The sequence below is a fragment of the Alligator sinensis genome, unplaced genomic scaffold (assembly GCF_000455745.1).
Source record: "Alligator sinensis unplaced genomic scaffold, ASM45574v1 scaffold541_1, whole genome shotgun sequence".
Taxonomy (NCBI): Eukaryota; Metazoa; Chordata; order Crocodylia; family Alligatoridae; genus Alligator; species Alligator sinensis.
The window spans coordinates 626,168-634,601 of NW_005842602.1; the positions used below are offsets into that span (position 1 = coordinate 626,168).

Genomic DNA, 8,434 nt, shown 5'->3' on the forward strand with positions numbered 1-8,434 from the left:
CCCCCAAAAAAAAAAAAAATGGTTTCAAAGTGGGGAGATTTTGCCTGGCTTTGTTCGCTCAGCTCGCTGCCCGCCTCTAAAGGTTACTGGGATTAAGGAAGCTGGAATTCATGCTTGTCGGATGTTTTTCTTGGAAAATTATTTTGTTAGTCTCTTTGAAGCTCAAGAGCAAGTTGCAGCCTCTGCCGTTGCAGCATGGAGGCCAGCCTTTTCAGTGAAAGGGCTTTAAAGAGGCTTCTCGTTCTAATCCTTTATACCTCCCCGTTGTATCATCTGTGGACTTCTAAAGAGAAGCTCCTTTTTTCCCCCGCTTGGTGTAGGTGGTCTGCAAAAAGGAGGGAGGGAGCGAGCAAGAGTAAAGCCAGGACAGTCGGCTCCAGGCAGAGGCCAGAAGGGAGGTCCCACACAGTAGAACAGGGGTCGGCAACGCCAAAAACACTCCCAGCATCCAGTTGCAAGATGTTGGCCAGCCAGGGGTGGCCCGATCCCTGTTGAGGCAGCACAGCCCCTGCCTCCTTCCCACCATCCACCCTGAGGCACGCGTGACAAGCAAAATGTCTTTGCGTGCCACACTCTGGCACCCATGCCAGCAGTTGCCTACCCCTGCTGTATAATCTCACTTCTGGCCCGTGCCTGTCATGTACTATTCCCCAGCGTGGGATTCCACCAGCATATTCTTGGCATTTTCCTTCCCCTCCCTGGTGCAGATTTTCTCTCTGAAGTTTTCTTCAATTGTGCCAGCAAAGAACTTTATTGATTACAAGAATTATCGGAAACATAAAGAAAATGATTGTCTTTCTACGGTTTAGCCTCTGACGTCACCAAGGCTGGAACAACCAAAGGAATTTCTATCAGACAACACGCCTATAGGTAAGGATCTCAAACCACAGTGACTATTGATCATTTTCTGAAACAGAACTATTGTGGCTGCTGGCCCAGCAGCAAATTACGAAGCAAAAATATGCTTTATATTTGATTATTTTCAGTGCTCTGGAAGGATTGTGTATGAAACTAGAAATCATATTCTGAAATTTTCCTTTATATACTATACTGACAATTCTATTGTGTCAAAGTGGGTACAACAATCACAGAAAGATTTCATTATTAAAATCATAATTCTTCAAATAGGTATGCTAATGATTAAAAAAAATACATCTTTGGGGGAGATGTGAAATATGGTTAATGTCATCTGAAAAAGATGTAATGGTAAATTTCAACTATTTAAATAAATTCCACACACTCTAGGAGGTAGTGGCACTGTAAAATATATATAATGTGATTAATATTTGGCACATGTAAGAAAGTGAATGAAGGTAAATGACCATACTCCAGTCTTTAAAAAGTGCTGTTTGTTTTTGCACAGGGTCAGCATGCTTCCTTCCCCCAACAAATTCGAAGTAAAAGCAAAGTTTATTTTTTGTTTTTGCTTTTCTCCGCCTTCCTCTTTCTTCCCTCTGCTTCTCACCCTTAACCTGTATTGCTCTTCATTTGAGGAAAGGAAAAGATGGATGAAGAATGTGCACTGATCCAGACTGGCCATTTTTATTCTCCCATATTCTTTACTTTTATGTTTTCAAGAGGGGAAGAAACAGGCAAGTGGAATGACATACCAGGACTGCCCTCTGCACTCTAATTGATTTTTCTGAGTTAAAAATAGAGGACAGACTATTTGTAAAATAGATTCCTGCTTTGGGGTGGAAGGAAACAGAGTTCAGAAAATCTAGCTTTAACTAGGAAGGAGCAAAAGAGACACTTTCAACTCCTTTGTTTAGGAAAAGTGAGCTACCTTTTTTAAATACGTCTTTACACTGGATATCACTTATCTTCATTTTTTTTTAGCCTCATGCTCATTTGCACTTTTGTGATATATAGCAAAACACAGAATTGCATGCATTTCTTCCAACAGTTAGGTACTATTTACAATATATTATTTAGTAGTCCTTTTCAAACAAGTTAGCAAGATTCATATGGTGGAAAAAAACCCAACAATTAAAAGACTTTAGTCAGATCTCTGGACTGTAATAGACAGCAAAACTTGTGTCAGAACATGATCTATGATTGTCACAGATTTACTATAAACTGTCTGGTTTCAGGAGTGGTTAAATTTATCCAAGTGTCCATCTATTTTTTTTTTTTTTAGAATCATATGGTCACTGATTTCAAGTTTAAACAATGTTTTCTTTAATTCAAGGTGCTATTTTAACTGGACACAAAAATGCTTTCCATATCATTTTGTTCATCTGAACATAAAATGTATTTTTGTCATAAAAGTTTTCCCTAAATGGAAATAGCATAAATTATGTAATATTTGTACTGAAAGACATATCAGTGGATAATCTAAGGATCAGTCTGGGATGGGTTATAGACAATATCAGTCATGTAGTAATGAGCTGAGAAATTGTACTGGCACAGTCTAGATACCAGTCTGCAACTGATTATCTTATCATTCCTGATAATCTGCTGGCATGCCTGCAACATTCATAAAGAAACAATTAACAAGACTTGGGGTTGTTATTATTATTATTATAATATCATTCCAACATGTTTAACATCAGTCCATAATGATGTATCATACAGGGATCTTAGTTCTTTGATAAATCACAAATTCTCTGATTAAAAACCCCCAAATCTGCATTTTTCAGTGATTAAAATGAACAACCACTAACATATATAGGTATCAGTTGGACACAAATGTTTTATTGCCATATTTACAATTTTAAAGCAATTTGGAAGGCTACCAGTGTCTCAGTCACTATAATAAATTCTAAATACTTATAAATTTTGGCATGTGATTCTGGACTTTTTTATCATGGAAAATCAGAGCTCCCCCTACCCCCTTCACTCACAAGGATGTGGGTCTAGCTGCAGTTATCCCCCGTACTGCTTTATGGTGCTGAGCAGCCCTGATATGCCAGTGCCCCTCACTCTCCACTCATAGCCCCTTAGCCCTGCTGGTGCCCCTCGTTCCCCACCCATAGCCCCCTGCCAGAGGGGGCCCCTAGGGGCCTAGGCTATGGGGCCAGGGACCTGGGTCTGCAGCCCCCTGCAGCAGCGCCTGAGCCCCAGCTGCTGTATGTGGGAGGTGGCGGCTGCTGCAGCCAGAGCAGAGCGTGGAGCCCGGCTCCCCCTCCCCCATGGGTGGCACAGCTGGAGCAGATCCCGTGGGGGGTGCAGAGGTAGGCTGCCCACTGTGGGCTTGGGGCTCCCTGCTATGCTGGCCTCCTTTTGGGGCCTCCATGGCCCAGTAGGCAAGACCCAGCACAGCAGGGCAGAGTGGGGCCAGGCGGAGAAGCTCAGTGCCACCACTGGAAGCCCTGCACTGGCACGGCAAGACACCCCCTGCCCGCCCAGCAGCAGCGAAGGATACAACCTCACACCGCCACCCCAACTGCTGCCTGGTGGGCAGGGGGTGCCTTGCCACGATGGCACAGGGCCTGTGGTGACGGCACTGACCTTCCTCGCCCCACTAGGGCCTGCCGCACTGGGTCCCAACTGCTGGGCCATGGAAGCCCTGGGGGGAGGGCTGTAGCGTGGGGAGCCCCAAGCCCATGGGTTGCACCCACCCTGCGCACAAATCTGGGGGTACATATTTGTACCCCTCTGCGGAAGTGCGAGCAGCAGCTTTTCCCTGCTCTCCACTTGAGCAGAGAGTTGGGGAAGAGGCGTGGCTAGTCCTCAGCCCCAACCAGCTCACTAAGGCCTGTGGGAGGGGGGTTTAAACCCCCTTTCTGGTCTACATGGGACCCCATCCAGGGTCTGCCTTGGTGGAGTGCAGGGAAGCAGCAGCCCATGCCAGAGTTTTCTTCAGAGCAGGGGTCTTGGCTAGACCCTGGCCTCAACTGGCTTACGGAAGGAGGAGGGGTTTAAACTCCCTCCCTGGCCGACACTGGACCTCAGCCAGGGTCTGCTTGCATGGTGGTGCAGCAGCCCTTGCCAGGCTTTTTCTCAGAGCGGGGGCTTGTGACTAGGTCCCAGCCCTGGCTGGCTTACAGAAGGGGGCAGTTTAAACTCCCTCCCTGGCCCGCATGGGACCCCAGCTGAGGTCTACCTGGTAGGGGCAAAACAGCCCCTAGGCTTTGCCTCCATTTGAGCAGGGAGCTGGGGAGCGTGGCTAGACTCTGGGCAGCTTGCTGAGGGCAAGCGGGGTGTAAACAGGCTGGGGTCCCATGCAGGCCAGAGAGAGGATTTAAACCCCCTTCCCACACTCTGCCTCAGTGAGCTGGCCTAGCCATGCCCCTTACTGCCCCCCCCGGCGCAACACACACTCTGTTCAAGCGGGGAACAGGATAAAGCATGGCAGGGGCTGCTTCACCCCCACCAGGCAGACCCCAGCTGGGGTCCAGTGTGGGCCAGGGAAGGGGTTTAAACCCCACCTCCCAACCTGCACCTCAACAAGCTGGCTGAGGCCAAGGCCTAACCACACACCCCACACTCTGCTCAAGCAGAGAGTAGGAAAAAGCCTGCAGGGGCTGCTAAAGAGTGCCCTTACTCCTTAGCACCCATCGGGGTAACCTACTCCAGTGCTTTACTACCCTCCTAGTAAGAAAATTCTTCCTAATATCGAACCTAAACTTCCCTTGCTGCAACTTGAGACTGTTGCTCCTTCTTTTGCCATCTGCCACCACTGAGAATAGTCTAGCTTCATCCTCTTTTGAGCCCTGCTTCAGGTAGTTGAAGGCCACTATTAAATCCCCCCTCAGTCTTCTCTAAACTAAATAAACCCAGTTGCCTCAGCCTGCCCTCATAACTCATATGCCCCAGCCCCCTCACCATTTTGTTGCCCTCCACTGAACTCTCGCCAATTTGTTCACATCCTTTCTGTAGTGGGAGGCCCAAAACTGAACACTACTCCAGACGTGGCCTCATCAGGGCTGAATAGAGAGGAATAATCACTTCCCTTGACCTACTGGTAATACCCCTACCAATGCAGCCCAGGATGTATTAGCCTTCTTGGCAACGAGGGCACATTGCTGGCTCATATTCAACTTATTGTCCATTGTAAACCCCAGGTCCTTTTCTGCAGAGTTGCTGCCCAGCCAGTTAGCCCCCGGCCCATACTGGTGCATGGGATTGTTCCAGCCTAAGTGCAGGACTTTGCACTTGTCCTTGTTGAACCTCATGAGATTTCTTTTGGCCCAGTCCTTCAATTTGTCTAAGTCACTCCAAATTGTAGCCCTACCCTCTGGCATATCTACTGCTCCCCCCAGCTTGGTGTAATTTGCAAATTTGCTGAGGGTGCACTCTATGCCATCTTTCAAGTCGTTGATGAAAATATTGAACAAAACTGGCCCCAGGATTGATCCCTGGGACACTCCACTTGATACCAGCTGCCAACTAGACACTGAGCCATTGCCACTCTCTGAGCCTGATGCTCCAGCTAGTTTTCTATCCACCTTACTGTCCATTCATCCAGCCCATACTTCCTTAGCTTGCCTGCAAGAATGTTGTGGGGAGATTGTATCAAAAGCCTTGCTAAAGTCAAAGTATACCACATCCACCAGTCCCCCTGCATCCACAGAGCCAGCCATCTCATCATAAAAGGCTATCAGGTTGGTCAGGCATGACTTGCCCCTGGTGAATCCATGCTGACTGTTCTTAATCACCTTCTTCTCCAAGTGTTTAGAAATGGATTCCTTCAGGATCTGCTCCATGATTTTTCCAGAGACTGGGGTGAGACTGACTGGTCTGTAACTCCCTGGATCCTCCTTTTCCCCTTTCTTAAAGACAGTGAACTCCATGACTTAAAAACCTTTCCTCTTGCACTGTTTTTTTAGAGGGCATTATTTGTCAAAACTACACATTTCCAAACAATGATTCACCTATCAATGAGAAGGTACAAAAAATACTGAATCACACTGTGTAACACATACTTTCAGTTCAGTAGAATAGCTTCTTAAAGTAATTTCAATACAATTATGTTTTAAATTTTTTACCTGTAAGACTGAGTAATGAAAGTCAACTAAAGCAGTGCTGTGGAATGTTCCTCTCCCACTCCCTGTTCTTAACCAGTGATCACTGACAAGGAAACTTATGCTTCTGCAGAGGTCCATCACAAGCTTCCTGTACTATCTACATCCCATTTAACTCCTTCAAACGAGGTTTTTGTGGAACATAAGAGATAAGCTGATTTTGTGTTGGCCCTCTCCATAGAAGTGAATATTTTCTGAGGTGAACACTTTGCTTTCGCTTTTTTGGCATACAGAATATTGTAGGATGTCTTTTTCAAAAAAGAATGCTGAATCTCTCTCTTCTTGTCACAAAACAATGAGTGAGACTGGAGACAGTTTAGCATGCATCTGGATTAATGTATATGATTTAAATATCTCTAGAAAAGCTGTTGCATCTTCTTCATCAAGAGGAGTTCAGATAAGCATTTGTCTGGGATCGTTGGAGAACAGCATACCCTGCCTGCACTTGTTCAAGGGAATGGCCTAGATCAGTTTTTCTCAAGCTTTTAAGTAGGAAGTACTCCCTAGCTTCTGAAAAAATTAATAAGTACCCCAACACTCAATTTTCCAGGGGATTTTATATTTACAGACTAATGTGTGCCATATGTTGAAAGAAGGGCTGTGTATATAAGGCTGTGATATGACAGATGTCTGATCTGGTGTGGGTAGGGTTGCTACCTTTTATACCAGGGTTGCACAACCCAAGAATGTACCTGGGCTAGATGTGATGTTGGCCAAAGCTAGGAGGGCTTAACCCAGTGTCATGCAATGCGCGGTGTGCCAAATTTTTTGCCATAGTTTTGAAAGGAGAAAGGGGTGAGAGAGACAGGGAAAGAAGGTGAGAGAGAGACAAGGATATAGGGTGAGAGAGAGAGAGTGAGACAGGGAAGGTGGGAAGGTGAAGAGAGAGAGGGAAAGGGGAGAGAGAAGGGGCAGGTAGCAACCCTAATTGTGGGAATGACCCTTAGGAGGAGGGAAGATTGTGGCTGCTCTTTTTCCAAAAAAGGGTAAGTCTGCAGGAGTACTGTGTTGGCAGTGGGTGAAGGGAGTGTCTGGATCTGTAGTTCAGAGATAAAAAGACACAAGGACAGAGGCAGACACATGCAGTGACATGCTGAGACACACATGCAGGCAGACATGGAGGCACACACACATAAATAGGCATACAATAATTCAGAATGTAAGTTTTATTCTTTTGTATTGAATTTTACAACAGTTTTTGAAACAAAATAACACATGTATCATACATTATAGAACAGTAAAAACAATATATAACTCAAACATTTATATTAATAAAACTCTAAACATAAGTATGTTTGTGACTAGAACTGATACTCTGCCCTCTAGAATTATTCTACAAATCAGGGATTGGACTGGACTTTTTGCTAGTTTTATCAAAATAACATAAAAATTAGTTCTTGTAAATGTTGGATTTAATGAGAAACTTAGGCCTGGTTGGATGACATAAGCATTCCAAATCTTGGTTTTAAACTACTTATTGCTACTATCAGATCATTTTCCAGGCACAAACTTTTTTTATTTTACTTTTTAGCTCAGTCAAGGGTGAGAAACTGGTCTCACACAAATATGTTGAGGCAAATGGGAACAGCTCTGTGACAGCCATGTTCCTCACCTGTGGGTATTCCAGTTTAATTTTCTGCCAAAATGCAGGGATGTCACCCAATCCCATGCTTTGCATCCTCTGCAATGTACTGTCTGTGGAAAGCTCAAAAAGTTTTTCCTTCATGCTTTCTGGAATTCCTGCTTGTTCAATAACACCATCATTAAATGGATTCAAAATCCAGTTTCTGTGGATCTTCATGCTCTTCAACATTAGGGAAATAATGTTCAAAGTTTGACTCCAAATTTACCAAGTGTTCTTTAATATTTTCTTTCACACTTTCATTCAGAGGGATTTCGTTTTCTTCACAGAACTCTGAGAACTGTGGAAATGAACCAAAATTTACACATAAAGCTCAATGTTTCCAGAACCTTAACTTTTTTCTAAAAGCTCTTACTTGTTCATGCAAGGTAATTATATTTGTGTTATACCCCTGAAGCTGAAGGTTCAAGTAATTGATTTTATCAAAAATGTCACAAAGATAAGCTAATTTGCAAATCCATACTTCCTCTTCAAAATGCATTAAGAATTCAGATTTCATCTCTCTGAGAGAGACAGTAACTTCATATCTCAACTTGAACAGGTGATTCAACAACTTTCCACGTGACAACCACTGAACTTCAGTGTGAAGAAGTGCAGTAGTATGTTCAGATCCCATGTCATGGCACAGCGATTGTAAAAGACATGAATTCAGAGCCCGCACTTTTAGGAAGTTTACTGTTTTCATGGCCGTTCCTACCATGCTGTTTAAATCTTCATGAAGTCGCTTTGCAGCCAATGCCTGCCTATGGATAATACAATTGTTCCACTTGATTAAAGGATTTATAGCTTTTAAGCGAATAACAAGACCACTTCATGGACCTAC

At 44.5% G+C, this 8,434-nt stretch overlaps 2 protein-coding genes across 2 annotated transcripts in view; one reads left to right on the forward strand and one right to left on the reverse strand.

The window, feature by feature from the left end:
• Window positions 1-8,434, reverse strand: part of FAM151B (family with sequence similarity 151 member B) — a 102,672-nt gene that overhangs the window by 24,464 nt on the left and 69,774 nt on the right. The gene's annotated exons all lie outside the window — the stretch shown is intronic.
• ANKRD34B (ankyrin repeat domain 34B) overlaps window positions 750-8,434 on the forward strand; it is a 12,767-nt gene continuing 5,082 nt past the window's right edge. The window contains exon 1 of the mRNA XM_006039471.3: window positions 750-870. The gene's annotated coding sequence lies outside the window, so the exon portion shown is untranslated. The remainder of the gene's footprint in view (window positions 871-8,434) is intronic.